The sequence below is a fragment of the Oncorhynchus mykiss genome, chromosome 23, assembly GCF_013265735.2.
Source record: "Oncorhynchus mykiss isolate Arlee chromosome 23, USDA_OmykA_1.1, whole genome shotgun sequence".
Taxonomy (NCBI): Eukaryota; Metazoa; Chordata; class Actinopteri; order Salmoniformes; family Salmonidae; genus Oncorhynchus; species Oncorhynchus mykiss.
In genome coordinates this window covers 56024177-56044324 of record NC_048587.1, presented here as the reverse complement: position 1 = coordinate 56044324, position 20148 = coordinate 56024177, and the positions used below count along the sequence as shown (strand labels likewise).

The following is a 20148-nucleotide window of genomic DNA, read 5'->3' as shown; positions in this document are numbered from 1 at the left end:
AAGACTGTCTTGGCACACTGAGCTAAAACCTTGATATCTTTAAGAGCTTACACAATGTTTGCTCTTAGGCAAGATTACTCATCACCTGAAAGTAATTAATGATTTCATAACATAGCATTACTCATCAACTGAAAGCAATTAATTAATTCATAACATAGCATTAAATATCACCTGAAAGTAATTCATTCATTCATAACATAGCATTAAGAATTATTTACATTTTAGTAGGTATAAAGAAGCAAACAACTAATGAAACAAACCATTTTCTCAGGCTAATTGTTCAAATTAGTAACGAGTTAAAATCACATGGAAATGTTTACATCAACAAAAATTTTTTAGGCTGCTTGTTCAAGTTAGTAAAGGAATAAAATGTACACAAGATTATTGACTCAAGTTAAAACAACCTATTTGGAATATCTAATAAGTGTATATGTATCAGGAGTCACCAACCCAAAATATCGATTGATTTGTTTGGTTCGTTACAGTTTAGCATTGGCATCATTGAGTGCAAAATAATGAGAGTGGTAGAATACTGACAAATTGGTAAAATCCTGGTGCCACAAGGTGGGAGAGAAGGCCAACCAGGCATGTGGCAGAGGAGCACAGCTTGACCCTGGAGATGCTTCTTTACAGTAACACATGGGAATGTGTTTACTGCTGGCCAATGCTGGCAGAAGCCCCTACAGCCCAGCCAGCTGCCAACTGACACTGGGATAGAATGGATACATGAGAGAGGAAGGCTTAGTGTGTATTTTATGATGACTTGAGTAAGAACTGAGCAGGAAGCCTGGTTACCCAAAGCAGAGAGGTAGGCAAAGTGGGTAATTACTTTAAAGAGGGCTTCATTACAATATCACAACAAACAATGATGCTGCTCCTCTGAAGTAACCATGAGAGGCAGGGCGCGCCAATCAAACCTAATGACCAACACTAAACAGTCAGGAACATTGACTGCTATACATACATATGTTCACCATTAGAAAGAGTTGCATCGTTGTTCAGTATTACTGGTGACACATATAAACCAACAGAGTAAAATGGTTTACTCACAACCACTTTAAAGATCAGTATACCTGGCCTGGTAATTCCTCTCTCTTTCAATACAAGTAATTATGATAAAAATAATAATAATAATGACAATAGTAATAATAATTAAGATAATAATAATATTTATAATAATAATATTTGAATTGTCATTGTACTGTAATTATAATTATTTAAAATAATTATATTGCCATAACATATCTTGCAGAAACGGTTGTGTAATTGTTTCTGTCATATTCAGACGTTTAAGCTTGGGGAGAAATTCACTTGACATTTGTAACTAATTTAAACTGTTAATTTTATTGTTGTAATAAAATACCTAGGTCAATATATTTAGGTCGCAATTATTTCACATTTCAAATGTTAGTCTAAACATTTAGCAAAATAAAACAGATTTTTAATTTGTTAATCCATTATTCCCGAATGTATTACTGACGTTTTTTATAATACATTTTTTAAAGTAATTATTCTGAGTGAAAATAACCTAATTTAAAATGAATGCAGATATTATTCACTAGATTGCCTTACCTAAACTGCTATGGTTATTCAATGTCTTTTCAAATAGAATGCATCCAGTGTTAGCCAATATAGCAAAAACACTGAGATTTCATGACACGGTGATCTGAAATCTGTCCGTTAGCAGTGCTTAAAGGATTTAGGTTAAAAAGCAAAGGAAACCACAGTGCAACAGTGCGAGTTGGACAGGTTGCTATGGCAAGATCTTCATCGGACAAAAAGCCAGAGTGGAATTACACCGCTGTGGCCTCAGCTCCGCTCAATAGTCACCGCAAAGGCGATGTCCCAGACATCAACGGCCCTTATGTGTGTACTATCTGGACTCGAACACTTCATTCACGAAGTGGTTTATCTGTGACAGCCAGAGATTGGCTATGAGTGACATGGGAAACTCAAGTAGACCCATGAAAGAACGACTGTATACCGACAGTATACCGACTGCAATGGCCTAATTATTGTGTTTCTGTTGTCCATTTTTTATTTTTATTAAATGACATTTCTTATCACATATATTCGAAAAAAAACGTATTACCGATAGCATTATAAGAGTAGGCCATATTGATTTTTAGTAATGACATGTTGTTTTCATCAAAATAGACTATTTCATGTTCTAATAATTATCTGCAGATACTAGAAGGAAACAACCTTAAATAACTTTACAACCTTTATGATTCTCAAACACCATGACTTCAGCTAGAGACAACCAAACCCTTTTACACATTATACTCACCATGCAGACACTCTCCAGAACAGTTGTCAACCATTATGATACATGAACCTCACACTTAGACAACTGTTTTTAGCATTGCATTTTGTTATTTACGCATTATCAAAACCGAATAATGAAATGTTGCTCTGCGCCTGACACACACGCACACACACCTAGAGAGAGAGAGAGACAGAGAGACAGACAGACAGAAACAGAAAACTGGCATTTATCTATCTGTCTAATGGCATCAAATGGATTCATAAAAAGCTAAGGAGATGACTCTCCACAATAACGCTGCATTTAGATGAGTTCACTAACAGTTTTTAGAACACACCCTAGTGATTTAACCTATCAACATAAATAGTCTGTTTCTCCTTCTCTGTATCATCTGTAGGGAATTAAGTGTATTAGGTTTAAAGGCTGCCTCTCTCTCTCTCTCTCTCATCATCATCATCATGCAGCACATGTTGTTGGAGTCAGTGGACCCTCGTTAGGTTTAATCCAGCAAAGACAAGGCCACATCGGTTTAAGTAGTCTGAGGCGGCTGCATGAGGGGAACAGAAAGTCTGTTTTGACAGAAGCAAAGAGTTACCAGGAGTGGCAGGAGAGCCCATCACACATGTAAAGGGTCCAGATTAGGAACACCCCATCACTCTCTAAGGGATCCAGATTAGAAACTCACCATCCAACATGTAAAGGATCCAGATTAGGAACACCCCATCACTATGTAAGGGATCCAGATTAGGAAAGCCCCATCACACTGTAAGGGACCCAGATTAGGAACATCCCATCAAACTGTAAAGGACCCAGATTAGGAACACCCCATCAAACTGTAAGGGATTTAGATTAGGAACACACCATCACACAGTAAGGGGTCCAGATTAGGAACACCCCATAATATATGTAAGGGGTCCAGATTAGGAACACCCCATTATACTCTAATGGGTCCAGATTAGGAACACCCCATTATACTCTAATGGGTCCAGATTAGGAACACTCCCCTCCTCAGGAAAGCACAATCTCCCAGCTCAGTTAGTGGATTAGTAAAGATTTTTTCAGAACAACCCGCCATCATTCAGTCTTTCAATCAGTCATTTAACAGAACATGACAATGATCAATGAATTGTGTTGTTAAACGTTGAATTAAGGTTTTCCAGATATGCAGTAGAAATGATGGTATTGTCTTGGACAGCATTGTAGTACCGTTGGAGTTTTGCCCTTGGGGTAATTCTAATTGACAAGAAGGGGGGCCTATGTCTGCTGCAATACATGATACATGAGCAAATCCATGATTCATGAGGTATCGTATTGAAGTACCTTAATATATAATAGTATACAGCATTCTGAGAATGTGGACAATTAATCCAATATCAGCTCATAACATTTATTGAAGATACATAATATAATCAAGTTATTTAAACAATTTCAGAATTACAGACAAACAGGCGCCAAAAGGAAACAGCAGTGCAATCCCTTACAGCAAGTTGTTTATTAATGATAAAAAATATCAATATCAATAACCCCAGAGACGAAGTTAGTGTGTTTAATTACAGATAAAGGCCTATGGTGAGTCTGAGCGAGTAGTGAGGTTCTCCACAGAGACCCAAGGCAATATGTTTTATATTTGCATACAGCTGGCGGAGACTGAGTGAGTAATAAGCATATTGAGCATATTAAACAACCCCGTAGGACTGTGTACTGTATTCATCTACCCTCAGGGTTACTGTGTTCCTAAGGGGAGAAGATTACACACAACCCCAACATCACATGGAGGTAAAGTCACAGAGGTCTCAGAGGTATGGTTGTGTAGATTATAGCCTATCGCTTTCAGATGAATCACCATTTGATCTGCTGGTTTCCTGCCATTGATCAAGCCCCACCAGACCGCTCAGCTGAAGGACTGGGAGAAACCTGATCGTAAGAGAGTGACAGAATTAAAGAATGAGAGGAAGGAGAAGAGAAGGGTAAAGTCACTCACCAGTGCACCCTCCAACCTCATCATGTGCAGACAGAGCTAGAATATGTCTGTGTTTCATGATAATCTCTATAAAGCCTTTTCTATATGGGTATCTCCCTTCCTCCTGTCACCTGACTCCCCTGGCTGAAACATCTTCCTGTCACCTGACTCCCCTGGCGGAAACTTCCTCCTGTCACCTGACTCCCCTGGCTGAAACTTCCTCCTGTCACCTGACCTTCCCTGGCTGAAACATCTTCCTGTCACCTGACTCCCCTGGCTGAAACTTCCTCCTGTCACCTGACTCCCCTGGCTGAAACTTTTCCAAAAACAGTATTTTTCACCTCTGCATTCCTTTCCTGTCTACAGCATGTTTCTCATCCTCTCTAGCTGGCTGTTGCTACATTTCTCTTTGATTCTGTGTTAAATGGAGGACGTCAGGTCTTCCACTGAAACAGACGGTTGCAGAGTGTCAGTTATATATCCTGGAGACTCTTTTTAGACTTACACCTCAGCACCATAACATGCCCCCACCCCCCTCCCCCTCCACCATACACACCCGTGGTCTGAGTGACAGTCGCTCCAATGCCCTAGCCTGGCGGGAAGGTACAACCTGACCCATCTGGTTCTGATCGCCCCCAAACATGGATAGGCAACATGCTCGCTAGGTCTTGTCCTTGCCAAGAAACCTGCTGCATCGGTGCCTTTTCTATCCAGATACACTGTGATAGATCTATTTCTGTGAAATGTGAAGATAATTCAAAACAGTCTTCTCATACAGTGTGTAGGCGAGGTAGTGTGACACATATGGTCTCTGTCTGGACAATCATGAGGCAATTTTACTTTTAAAAAAATCACTCGTTATTTGTCAATTATTTCAGTCAAGCATTAGAAGCGAACGTCGCACTCATGAAACAACTAGATAATATTTCTAAGATGTTCTAAGTTATTGCTCGAATAGCCACAGACTTCAAATCTATCACCTCCAAGTAAAACAATCAGATACCATCCCACTAAGCCATCTAGTCAAGGTAACGAACTGACAACTATTCTGTTGAGGTTTTCGCTTACCACGCAGAGTACAGTACAGTCATTGCATTTTCATATTCAACTGTCTCTGTAAACTTCAGCTTCTCTAAGGAAGGGAAATTATTCCCTGTAATATAACCTAAATAGCCTAGAACGTTTGTATATTGCGGAACAGATTTGCCCTCAAACCATGATTTACTGTTACTAACTCCAAATGTAATCAGATACGACCTCATACTTCTATTCCTGCTTTGGGCAAACGGTAAAGATCAAGGTCAAGGTCAGGTTCAAAAATGTATGCAATGTTTACTTGGGTTAAAATCCATGTATTTTATATAGAGACACACGATACCCTGACAATCAAGACTGATCATCAACAGGGTATAAAAATATTTTTTTCCTATTCTTTACTTCACTGTTTTCTATTTTGTAGTAAATATACATTATCAAATCAAAGCAAACTTTATGTGTCACGTGCCGAATACAACAAGTGTCGGTCGACCTTATCGTGAAATGCTTCCTTACAAGCCCTTAACCAACAGTGCAGTTCAGGAAGAGTAGTCTACCCTATTAAAAACCTTTAAAAAATATCTTCCCGAGACACGACTAACACAGTGGAGGAAGAGAGACAGGACTCAGGAAGAAGCTGGATTAGTGCAGAGAACAATAAATACCTGGCTGAAGCTGGAGATTGGGGGTGGGGTTAGCCATTGTTTACAGTAAGTATCCTGCTGGATGGGTGATGTTAAGAGTAGGCCTCCCTTCTTAGGCCCCTATGTCCTCTCTCTGCTGCCAGCTGTCATGGAAACAACAGAGGAAGTCAAGTGGGTGTCAGAGACGGAAGAGAAAGCGAGACATCCCAATCTTATTTTCTGATTCATACACAGTCAATGAACTAAGCAGACCAGACCCAGTTGCAATCGCATTGGTGCCTATGGGAGAGCTACCCCCTTAATGCACACCGGAGCTGTGACCATTTCTTCGAATGGTAAATGGCCTGAGTAAGACATCTTAAATCATCCACAATCTTTGGTGTCGTCTTACATTAAAATATAGAGTTTGCCCCGTCTGCCCCTCTTTGTAAATTTTTTTCATGATATTGGTGATTTAGGATTTTTAATGTTACAAAACACTGTTCAGTAATCATCATAGCAAATGGTATGGGTTTATAGTAACCTATGCCTATCTATAAACCGATGGCATCATCATCATTGGGCTTTGTTGCCAATAAGTCTACATGCAGGCAGGGCCGGTTCCAGGCAAAAGGGTCGCTTAGGGCCCCCTGCCGCTAGGAACTCCGTCTGGGTCTCAATTTACTGTTACCTTTCTAACTGAGTTAGAATAATAGAATACACAAGGTACCATTTAGAAATTTGACTGTGCAACAGTTTCTCTTCTTATGTTAGTCACTGACAGTCACTCAATTGGCCATGTCAGCTAACAATTTTTTAGATTGGTGATTTAGTCTCGCCAGCTAACTAAACATGTAGAAATCATGGCCGAATACCGAGCACACAGGGCACGTGCCCAGTGGCCCTGGCCTCCAAGGGGTCCCCCATTGATTTTATTAGTCACTCTCACTCAGATATCATATTTTGGAATGGCACATTGCATTGAACAACAAAGGAGCTGATTAGCTGTCACTGCCATTCAGAAATGGCTGTTGTGGCTTCTGCTACCTAGTATGAGGATGAAAAGGACAGTTTTCCGGAGAAACTAGCAGTAGTTCAATCTTCTTGGTGTAACAGTTGGGATAATAGGAAAATTAGGAGTACAAAACATTTCTCATGCCTGGATTGAGGTCTGTTTTCCGAGCCATATCTCGGAAATATACAGAGGAATGCTGTCTGACCCTAGTGCAGCTGTAAGCAAGAGGCTCGGATCTGCTGGCTAAGACAATACTGCAGCACATTATTCCAGAAGCATTTGCTAAATAGTTTCACAGTTTTCGTCCATCTGATGCCCTTTTTAGCCGACTACCACATTAGATTACAGTATGCATATGGAGACAAATAAATAATGTTGTTGTCTTTCCTCTCTCCATACGGGGGATTTTTTTGTGAGAAGTTGACATTTATGAAGTGAATTCCCTTATTTTTGTCTTTCAGTATTTCATTACTCACCATCTCATCTCTGTCTCCTTTTGAGTTGAGGAATAGGCTACAGACAGAAAGCTTTTTGCAGGGATTATAGGTCTTGAAAAACAACTTAATAGACAGAGCCTGTGAAGACTGTGAAGACACTGAATCTAGCTGAGACGAGGATGAGCTGTGCTTCACTAAAGCTCTCTGTTCCTAAAATAAACAGCTGCTCTGCTGATAAATAGGTGTGTGTGTGTGTGTGTACGTGTTTAACTATTCTTGTGGGGACCAGAAGTTGTGTGTCCCCCACAAGGTTAGCTGTTCAAGACTGTGCGTGTGTGTGTGTTTGTGCATGTTGAAGGTACAGAGTTGTTTGTCTCCCATATTATTTGGCGTTTTCTGAACTGTGATTTAACATCAGCATCGCCGACAGAGAGCTGCCTGAGTTTCAGTTTCCTAAACAACTACTGATTTAGAACCATGGAGTTACCGCAAGGCAGAACATACAACAGGAGCACTGCCTCCGCTATTCCAACACCATTTCAACTTATACATTTAAACATCATCATCAAATCAACAATGCAATATATCTAAATCAGTTAGCTAGTTAACATGAGCCTACTTGGCTACATTGCTGTTGTTCTGGGATTGAGTTGCACTTTTCGCACCAAAGTACGTTCATCTCTAGGAGACAGAAGGCGTCTCCTTCGTGAGCGGTATGATGGCTGCGTGGTCCCATTGTGTTTATACTTGCGTACTATTGTTTGTACAGATGAACTCGGTACCTTCAGGCGTGCGGAAATTGCTCCCAAGGATGAACCAGACTTGTGGAGGTCTACAATTTTTTTCTCTGAGGTCTTGGCTGATTTCTGTTGATTTTACCATGATGTCAAGTAAAGAGGCACTGAGTTTGAAAGTAGGCCTTCAAATACATCCACAGGTACACCTCCAATTGACTCAAATTATGTCAATTAGCCGATCAGAAGCTTCTAAAGCCATAAAATAATTTTCTGGAATTTTCCAAGCTGTTTAAAGGCACAGTCAACTTAGTGTATGCAACTTCTGACCCACTGGAATTGTGATACAGTGAATTATGTTACATAAACAATTGTTGGAAAAATTACTTGTGTCATGCCAAGAAATTTGTGAAGTGGTTGAAAAACGAGATTTAATGACTCCAACCCAGGTGTATGTGAACTTCCGACTTCAACTGTATTATATTTAAAATGTAGAATGTTATTATTTTAAACATAGCTATAATTATAATTTATTATAATGTTATAATGTTATAATGTTATAATGTTATTATTTGAAATACCAGTTATAACGTTATTATATTATGTATACCAGCTATAATAGTTATATATTATATATGCCAGTTATAATAGTATTATGTTATATATTCTAGTTATAATGTTATCATATTATATACACCAGTTATAAAGTTGTCATATTACTTATACCAGTAATATTGTTATTATATTATATATACCAGTTATAATGTTATTATATTACATATATATTATGTATTATACTATACTATAATATACTATTATACTGTATATGCCAGTTAAAATGTTAGTATATTATATATTCCTATTATGAGATTCTTAAATTGTACATACTAGTTACAATATTATTATATATACCAGTTACAATGTTAATATATTATATATACCAGTTACAATATAATTATATTATATATATATCAGTTATAATAGTATTGTATTATATAGACCAGTTATAAAATTACTATATTATATTTACCAGTTAAAATATTATTATATTATATATACAAGTTATAATGTTATCATATTACATATTACCAGTCATAACCCTATTATACTGTATATGCCAGTTATAAAATTACTATATCATATATACCAGTTAAAATATTATTACATTACATATGCAAGTTATAATGTTATCATATTATCTATACCGCTTATGATAATATTATTACATTATATATGCCAGTTGTAATATTATCATATTATTTATACCAGTTAAAATGTTATTATGTTATATATAACAGTTATAATGTTGTTATTTTAAACATACCAGTTTTAATGTTATTATATTCTGTACACCTGTTATAAAATTATTATATTATACATACCAGTTATAATAATAGAATATAATATTTTGTATAAAAGTTATTACATTTTATTATATATACAGTATTAAATATTATTATATATACCGGTTATAAAATTATTATATATACCAGTTACAATATTATTACAATATATATTCCAGTTTTAATATTACCATATTATGTAAACCAGTTATAATGTTATTATTCTATACATACCAGTCATAAAAATGTTATATTATATTTACCATTTATAATATTATTGTATTATAAATACCAGTTGTAATGTTATTATATATATACCAGTTAAAATAATATAATATTTTGCACACAAGGTATACAATTGTATTATAAATACCAGTATTAAATATTATTATATTATATATACCAGTTATAATATAATTATATATACCAGTAATAATATTATTATAATAGATATACCGTTTAAATGTTATCTTATTATGTAAACCAATTAGAATGTTATTATTCGATACATACCAGTTATAACGTTTCTATATTATATATACCAGTTGTAATATTATTATATATACCAGTTATAATGTTAATATTATTTATACCACATTTAATATTATGTTATATATGCAAAATATAAAATCATAATATTATGAATACCAACTATAATGTTGTTATATTATTTATACCAGTTATAATATGTCATTTATAATACTATTATTTTAAATATACTAGTTATAATGTTATCATATTATTTATACAAGTTATAGTATTATATTATTATCTACACCTGTTATAAAATTATCATATTATTTATTCCATTTATAATATTATTATATTATGTACAGCAGTTATAATATTAATATTTTTTATATACACCAGTTATTATGTTGTCGTATTATTTACACCAGTATTGATATTGTTATATTATGTATACAAGTTATAATGTTATTAATTCATACAAACCAGTTATACCGTTTTTATATTATGTATACCAGTTATAATGTTATTATATTATGTATACCAGTGATGATATTATTAAATGATATATACACCAGTTAAAATATTATGTTATATATTCCAGGTATAATGTTAATATATTACATATACCAGTCATAATATTATAATATTGTTTATACCAGTAATAATGTTGTTATATTATATATACCAGTTATAATATATACCAGTTATAATATTATTATATATACCAGTTATAATATTATTATATTATACAGTTGAAGTCTGAACCTAACTGAGTCAGGTTTGTAGGCCTCCTTGCTCGCACAGGCATTTTCAGTTCTGCCCACACATTTTCTATAGGATAGGGGTCAGGGCTAGTGATGGCAACTCCAAAACCTTGACTTTGGTGTTCTTACGCCGTTTTGCCACAACTTTGGAAGTATGCTTGGGGTCATTGCCCATTTGGAAGACCCATTTGTGACCAAGCTTTAACTGATGTCTTGAGATGTTGCTTCAATATACCCATGTAATTTTACTTCTCTTGATGCAATCTTTTTTGTGAAGTGCACCAGTACCTCCTACAGCAAACCACCCCCGCAAAATGATACTGCCACCCCCATGCTTCACGGTTGGGATGGTGTTCTTCGGCTTGCAAGCTCCCCATTTTTCCTCTAAACATAACGACAGTCATTGTGGCCAAAGAGTTCTATTTTTGCTTCATCAGACCAGAGGACATTTCTCCAAAAAGTAAGATCTTTGTTCCCATGTGCAGTTGCAAACCATAGTCTGGCTATTTTATTGCGGTTTTGGAGCAGTGGCTTCTTCCTTGCTGAGTGGCCTTTCAGGTTATGTCAATATAGGACTCGATTTACTGTGGATATAGATACTTTTGTACCTGTTTCCTCCAGCATCTTCACAAGGTCATTTGTGGTTGTTCTGGGATTGATTTGCACTTTTCGCACCAAAGTAAGTTCATCTCTAGGAGCGGTTCCTGAGCAGTATGACGGCTGCGTGGTCCCATGAAGTTTATACTTGCGTACTATTGTTTGTACAGATGAACATGGTACCTTCAGGTGTTTGGAAATTGCTCCCAACGACAAACCAGACTTGTGGAGGTCTACAGTTGTTTTTCTGAGGTCTTGGCTGATTTCTTTTGATTATCCTATGATGTCAAGCAAAGAGGCATTGAGATTGAGGTAGGCTTTGAAATACATCCACAGGTCCAATTGACTCAAATTATGTCAATTAGCCTATAAGAAGCTTCTATAGCCATAACATAATTCTTTTTGAATTTTCCAAGCTGTTTAAATGCACAGTCAACATAGTGTATGTAAACTTCTGACCCCCTGGAATTGTGATACAGTGATTGAGTGAAATGATCTGTCTGTAAACAATTGTTTGAAAATGATCATAACCATCACAATTATCTGAACCAGAAGCTAGAACGCGTACATTTTCATTTCACTGGTATAATCAGGAAGTTTCCACTCCTTGTGTATTAGTGTACTCATAGTGAACCACACAGTCCTTAGCATTAGCATTCAAAGTGAATACTGATACCGAGGCAGAGTGGGTGTGCCAATAAACTTGAATAATGGTATTGTTTACTTCGAACAACCAACACACAGTAATCTCTGAATTTCCCTAGGCAAGAATTTTTTTTAAGTGTTTGTTTTTCATCATGCCTGTATGGTGCCTGGCTGTGCTAATTACAAACACTCACAAAAAAATGAATTATCTTTCACCATTCTACCTACCAGTGTCACGGTCTTCCTCCTCTTCATCTGAAGAGGAGAGGCGAGAAGGATAAGAGGACCAATATGCGGCGTGGTATGTGTTCATAGTGAATTTTAATAAAGAAAGACTGAACACTATACAAAAGAGTAACAAAAACAATAAACCAAATATGACCGTGAAGCTACAAATGAGACCTGTGCTGACACAAGCCACTAACATAGACAATCACCCACAAACAAACAGTGCAACCCAGGCTACCTAAGTATGATTCTCAATCAGAGACAACTAATGACACCTGCCTCTGATTGAGAACCATACTAGGCCGAAACATACAAATCCCCAAATCATAGAAAATCAAACATAGACTGCCCACCCAACTCTCGCCCTGACCATACTAAATAAATACAAAACAAAGGAAATACAGGTCAGAACGTGACAACCAGACATTCACTCCGATTCTGCCGGTGGCTTGCGGCTATCAAGAATGATGCGGTGACCAAAGATTACCAGAAAGATTTTCAAACTGAACTGATGGGGTATCCATTTTGACGAGAGCTGAGAAGTGATGAGATACCATACATGTTTTTCCTTCACAACAAAATGGAAGACATTCAATAAGCTTGCTTGCCTAGCTGGTTAATTTAGCTAGCTAGCTAATGTCAAAGTTCTGTATTGAACTCTGAAAGGCATCAGTTATATGATATAACTATCTTTTGGTACAGTATATACAGTGCATTCGGAAAGTATTCAAACCACCTGAATTTTTTCACATTTTGTTATGTCACAGCCTTATTCAAAAATGTATAAAAAAACATCTGAATTAATTTACACACAATACCCCATAATGATAAAGCGAAGACAGGTCTCTAAAATGTATAAAAAATAAAAAACAGAAAAACCTTATTTACAGAAGTATTCAGACCGTTTGCTTTGAGATTGATTGGAATCCATCTGTCATAAATTCAATTGATTGGACATGATTTGGAAAGACACATCCTGTCTATATAAGGTCCTACAGTTGACAGTGCATGTCAGAGCAAAAAACAAGCCATGAGATTTTGGCCGCGAAGGTTCACCTTCCAACAGGACAACGACCCTAAGCACACAGCCAACACAAGACAGGAGTGGCTTCGGGACAAGTCTCTGCATGTCCTTGAGTGGCCCAGCCAGAGCCTGGACTTGAACCGGATTGAACATCTTTGGAGAGATCTGAAAATAGCTGTGCAGCAACGCTCCCCATCCAATGTGACAGAGCTTAAGAGGATCAGCAGAGAATAATGGGAGACAATCCCAAAATACAGGTGTGCCAAGCTTGTAGCTTCATACCCAAGAAGACTTGAGACTGTAATTGCTTCCAAAGATGCTTCAACAAGTACTGTGTAAAGGTAATGACCACTTATGTAAATGTGATGTTTCAGTTATTTATATTTAATACATTTTCAAAAAAATCTAAAGACCTATTTTTCTTTTGTTTTTATGGGGTATTGTGTGTAGATTGATGAGGAAAAAAACAATTTAATCAATTTTAGAATAAACCTGCGCTGTAATAAAATGTGGAACAAGTCAAGGGGTCTGAAAACTTTCCAAATGCGCAGTAGCTAGCTCTCTTAGCAAACATAAAAATTATTTGATTTCCCCCCCATTGTAACAAAGTAGTATGTTCGCCAGCAATACACAATATGGGTTTCAGTAGATAAACTGAAGTTAGCTAGCTAGCTAGGTGGCTTGCAGGAAAAATGACTTACTTAGCTGGGCACTGTTTTTGTCATCTGTCCTTCCTCTACTGGCATGAGCTGGAGCTGAACTTCTAAAGTTAGCAAACTCTTTGTTTCTAATCCTCTTCTCTATATTCCGGTGGAAACATGTATAGTTGAATGTCACCATGTAGCTAATAGATGCTCTATCGTCTAATTCGTGTTGATGAGAGTAGTCCAGAACCTATTTCTTCTGGTCAGTTCTTTCAGTTTTGCCTTAAGGATTGTTGTTAGTGTCCGCCTCCTTTTCAAAAGATCCCGCTTTTGGGGGAGGGACGGATGCCAGAGCATAAAGCACCGCCCAAAACAAGTTGTAGTCTTTCAGAGACTGGAAAAAATGTGTCTGCTTGTATATGTAGCTATGAATCCGCTGATAGGAACATTGCTGAAATATGGGCAATGGCTCTGTCAAACAAGGACAATCATATCTACACCCACAAAAACGTACAGTGCAATCAGTATAACATAGTGTGATCAGTATAACATCTCACTGTCCTGGAAATGCCTCAGACATCATGAAAACAAGCCCAGATTCCCCCAGGGTGAAATTCCCCTTTAGCTGTAACAGAAATGCATGATGCATCACTCAGACCCATCCCTCTCCTCTAACGCAGACCTAATGCAGGGAACAGGGGCTTGTTTTTATTACAGCGTGTCCGAGTGTTTGGACTATCTCTCGATTTACAAAAGCCACGTTGACAGGCCTCCTCATTGAGCCAAGCCCCAAAGATGTCCAAACACCAGCTAATGTAACCGGCAGGACCTCATACGAGTCCTATACAAAGCTCATCATGACAGCAGAATAGGAAATGGAGGACAGAGTAAAGTCACTCAAATGGAATGGCTGATTAGTTCACACCAGACTGGAAATGGGGAGTTTAATGTAACCCTGCAGCCTGGAAGATATAAACAGACGGGGCCATCTTCAGCCGTGGGTAATCCTAAGAGGCTCATTTGTGTATCTCACACCGCAGAAACAGTTTTGATTAATCGTGCAACCTTTGACCCAAATGACTGATGACAGAGGAAAAAATGCAGACAGCCATTACATCCTGTTTGCGTGTGGGGTGGTCCGCTGTTAATCTTCACATTATCTGATACACTCTAACAGTCTATGGAATATCTCTGGGGGTTACAGTAAACCCCAACACACGTCCAAGACAAGAGGAAAGAGATTTGATCAAATATTATTATTTGATCAAATAAGATACAATTAATCTTTCGTCAGTCAAACTACATACAGTACATAGATAATAGAGCATGCATGTATTATGTTTCTATTAAGATCAATTAGAACCCTTTGTAAAGTATAAATAACATTCTATTTTGGAATTATACATCACATTTTTTATTGCATTTCACACTAATTTGCAGTAACAATACACATACATGTATAATGGTATATTTACATTGACTAAAAACACAAGCCAAATATCCCATTTGAGAATCATCTAGTGCAGTCATGAAATGCCTACTGCTGTTTGACCACATGATTAGCAGTCTCAAATTGCATGAGTTTTAAACTGTTCATACTGACGTCAGTTTGATTAGGTTCAAATGTATGGACAATATTGCAAAGACCTTGAAAGTAAATCAAACATTTTTAAAGAGTTCACTTTTTTAATGTAAAACATTTGAGTTTTTGTAGATATATCATAAACAGTGGAATAGTGCATTTACATCTCTGTAGTTATTGAAATTGTAACATTTGCTTTGAAACTTGTTCTCATATGTAGCTGTTTATTTGATCAGTTCAGAACATTCAAGACCTTGAAAGGAATCGCTCGGTGCAAACAAATGCTCCTCCTGTTCCCAGTGTGTAACAAAACATTTCCGCGGTCATTGTGATATTGAAGGAAGTTTCAATGCCGTTTATTTTTAATCTAGGCCCATAGCTAATGTGCAGTAATCTAGGCTTTTAATGGAGGGGAACAACCATACAATCACTTCCTTTTGGACCGGAGCAAAAAGGCTTTGAGAAAATCAATGGGATATTTCACTCAAATTTCAGAGAGTTCAGTGAGAGACTTATAAACCGTATGAGGCAGCACACTTTTAACTCTGAACTCTATCATACAGTATATAACAGTAATGATAAAACACAAGACTATAAGAGAACAAAATCCAGGAAATAAGAAATAGGCTATTTAGTTAGGTGTCAGTATAGTCATGTGTGCTATGGCTCTGTTGTCTGACCCATTACGTTAACTTTCAGATCACGATTCTACTATCACAAACAGGTTATAGCATACACAGTTTCTATGTTGCTGTAAGGGATCTAGTCCTCCTCTTCTGAGGAGGAGAAGCGAGAAGGATCGGAGGACCAAAACGCAGCGTGGTAAGTGTTCATGTCTTTTTAATAAACAAACTGAACACTGGAACAAAACAATAAACGATGTGAACCAAAAGAAACAGTACCGTGTGGCCCAAACACTCACACGGAAACAAACACCCACAACCCAACAGTGAAACCCAGGCTACCTAAGTATGATTCTCAATCAGGGACAACAATTGACAGCTGCCTCTGATTGAGAACCATACTAGGCCGAACTCAAAAACCAGCATAGAAAAACAAACAGACTGCCCACCCAACTCACACTCTGACCATACTAAAACAAAGATATAATAACAGAACTAAGGTCAGAACGTAACAGTTGCAATATTTACCAAAATGCTTGTCTTTCTAGTTCCGACAATGCAGTAATAACCAACAAGTAATCTAACCTAACAATTCCACAACTACTACCTTATACACACAAGTGTAAAGGGATAAAGAATATGTACATAAAGATATATGAATGTGTGATGATACAGAACGGCATAGGCAAGATGCAATAGATGGTATCGAGTACAGTATATACTTATGAGATGAGTAATGTAGGGTATGTAAACATAAAAGTGGCAGAGTTTGAAGTGGCTAGTGGTACATGTATTACATAAAGATGGCAAAATGCAGTAGATGATATAGAGTACAGTATATACAGTACATATACATATGAGATGAGTAATGTAGGGTATGTAAACATTATATCAAGTGGCATTGTTTAAAGTGGCTAGTGATACATTTTTTACATGAATTCCCATTATTTAAGTGGCTCGAGTTGAGTCAGTATGTTGGCAGAAGCCACTCAATGTTAATGGTGGCTGTTTAACAGTCTGATGGCCTTGAGATAGAAGCTGTTTTTCAGTCTCTCGGTCCCTGCTTTGATGCACCTGTACTGACCTCGCCTTCTGGATGATAGCGGGGTGAACAGGCAGTGGCTGGTGGTTGTTGTCCTTGATGATCTTTATGGCCTTCCTGTGACATCGGGTGGTGTAGGTGTCCTGGAGGGCAGGTAGATTACCCCCGGTGATGCGTTGTGCAGACCTCACTACCCTCTGGAGAGCCTTACGGTTGTGGGCGGAGCAGTTGCCGTACCAGGCGATGATACAGCCCGACAGGATGCTCTCGATTGTGCATCTGTAGAAGTTTGTGAGTGCATTTGGTGATAAGCCAAATTTCTTCAGCCTGCTTCTTCAGCCTCCTGCTGCGCCTTCTTCCCAACGCTGTCTGTGTGGGTGGACCAATTCAGTTTGTCCGTGATGTGTACGCCGAGGAACTTAAAACTTACTACCCTCTCCACTACTGTCCCATCGATGTGGATAGGGTGGTGCTCCCTCTGCTGTTTCCTGAAGTCCACAATCATCTCCTTTGTTTTGTTGACGTTGAGTGTGAGGTTATTTTCCTGACACCACACTCCGAGGGCCCTCACCTCCTCCCTGTAGGCCGTCTCGTCGTTGATGGTAATCAAGCCTACCACTGAAGTGTTGTCCGCAAACTTGATGATTGAGTTGGAGGCGTGCATGGCCACGCAGTCGTGGGTGAACAGGGAATACAGGAGAGGGCTCAGACGCACCCTTGTGGGGCCCCAGTGTTGAGGATCAGCGGGGTGGAGATGTTGTTACCTACCCTCACCACCTGGAGGCGGCCCGTCAGGAAGTCAGGTACCCAGTTGCACAGGGCGGGGTCGAGACCCAGGGTCTCGAGCTTGATGACGAGTTTGGAGGGTACTATGGTATTATTTGAAAGGAAACACCATTTGAAAGGAAACACTTTAAAGTTTGTGGAAACGTGAAAGGAATATAGGGGAAAATAACACAATATATCTGGTAAAAGGTAATACAAAGAAAAAAACATCTGTTCTTTTGTATTTTTTGTACCATCGTCTTTGAAATGCAAGAGAAAGGCCATAATGTATTATTCCAGCCCAGGTGTAATGTATAGTGTATGTGCACAGTTTTAGACTGATACAATGAACTATTGCATTTCTGTTAAAAATTTTGGGCACTCTCCTCAAACAATAGCATGGTATTACTTCACTGTAATAGCTATTGTAAATTGGACAGTGCGGTTAGATAAACAAGAATATATCAGATATGTCTATTTCCTGGGAATAGCCTATGTTAGCTCAACCGTCCCATGGAAGGGACACTGATCCCGAAAGAATTTAAAACATCTCTGTCGCTCTGTGGCCAGCAGGACAGAGTCACACAAACAATGGCCATCTCTCCTACATAAAGCCTGTTTGTCAAACTTTCTCTGGAAAAGCTGAGCCTCTCCTGCAGGCTCAATTAGCTATGATTGCCTCGCCTGGTTCACCAACTACTTCTCTGATAGAGTTCAGTGTGTCAAATCGAAGAGCCTGTTGTCCGGACCTCCGGCAGTCTCTATGGGGGTGCCGCAGGGTTCAATTCTCGGGCCGACTCTCTTCTCTGTATGCATCAATGATGCCGCTCTTGCTGCTGGTGATTCTTTGATCCACCTCTACGCAGACGACACCATTCTGTATACCTCTGGCCCTTCTTTGGACTCTGTGTTAACTAACCTCCAGATGAGCATCAATGCCATACATCTCTCCTTGGGTGGCCTCCAAATGCTCTTAAATGCAAGAAAAACTAAATGCATGCTCTTCAACCAATCGCTGCCAGCACCTGCCCGCCCTTCCAGCATCACTACTCTGGACGGTTCTGACTTAGAATATGTGGACAACTGAAAATACCTAGGTGTCTGGTCAGACTGTAAACTCTCCTTCCAGACTCACATTATTCATCTCCAATCCAAAATTAAATCAAGAATTGGCTTCCTATTTCACAACAAAGCATCCTTCACTAATGCTGCCAATCAAACCCTCGTAAAACTGACCATCCTACAGATCCTCGACTTCGGCGATGTCATTTACAAAATAGCCTCCAAAACTCTACTCAACAAATTGGATGCAGTCTATCACAGTGCCATACGTTTTGTCACCAAAGCCCCATATATTACCCACCATTACGACCTGCATGCTCTCGTTGGTTGGCCCTCGCTTCATACTCGTCACCAAACCCACTGGCTCCAGGTCATCTACAAGTCTCTGCTAGGTAAAGCCCTGCCTTATCTCAGCTCAATCGTCACCATAGCAGCACCCACCCGTAGCACTTGCTCCAGCAGGTATATCTCACTGGTCACCCCCAATGCCAATTCTTCCTTTGGCCGCCTCTCCTTCAGTTCTCTGCTGCCAATGACTGGAACGAACTGCAAAAATCACTGAAGCTGGAGACTCTTACCTCGCTCACTAGCTTTAAGCACCAGCTGACTGAGCAGCTCACAGATCACTGCACCTGTACATAGCCCATCTGTAAATAGCCCATCCAACTACCTCATCCCCATACTGGATTTATTTATTTATCTTGCTCCTTTGCACCACAGTATCTCTACTTGCATATTCATCTTCAGCACACCCTACCATTGCTGTGTTTATTTGCTATATGGTAATTATTTCGCCACTATGGCCTATTTATTGCCTTACCTCCCTTATCCTACCTCATTTGCACATGCTGTATATAGACTTTTCTACTGTATTATTGATTATATGTTTGTTTATTTCATGTGTAACTCTGTGTTGTTGTATGTGTCGAACTGCTTTGCTTTATCTTGGCCAGGTCGCAGTTGTAAATGAGAACTTGTTCTCAACTAGCCTACCTGGTTAAATAAAGGTTAAATAAAAAATGTAATACAAAGTTGGTTTCAGCTTTTTGATTTGTTTGACTGTGGAAAAATATAACAGTTGTGGAAAAATTGAAATATTACCTGTTATAGTTGCATAACATTTCTGAACTATTTTCCTCTCTGAAAAGTTATGACATGAGCAAATGTTTGGTGCATGATAAGATTAAATAAAATCAAGAATACGGTATGACACTCTCATTATATATATTGCAGGTTTAGTTTCTTTAGTGCTTGTTTTGGCTGATTTTGCTTCCATTCTCCGCTGTTG

The 20148-nt window shown here is 38.2% G+C and overlaps 1 long non-coding RNA gene across 1 annotated transcript in view; it reads right to left on the bottom strand.

The window, feature by feature from the left end:
- Positions 1 to 2970: 2970 nt before the first annotated feature.
- LOC110502999 overlaps positions 2971 to 20148 on the bottom strand; it is a 55812-nt gene continuing 38634 nt past the window's right edge. The window contains exons 3-4 of the long non-coding RNA XR_002470412.2: positions 5927 to 6048; positions 2971 to 4180 (exon numbers count right to left, since the gene is read on the bottom strand). This is a non-coding gene — a long non-coding RNA (uncharacterized LOC110502999). The remainder of the gene's footprint in view (positions 4181 to 5926; positions 6049 to 20148) is intronic.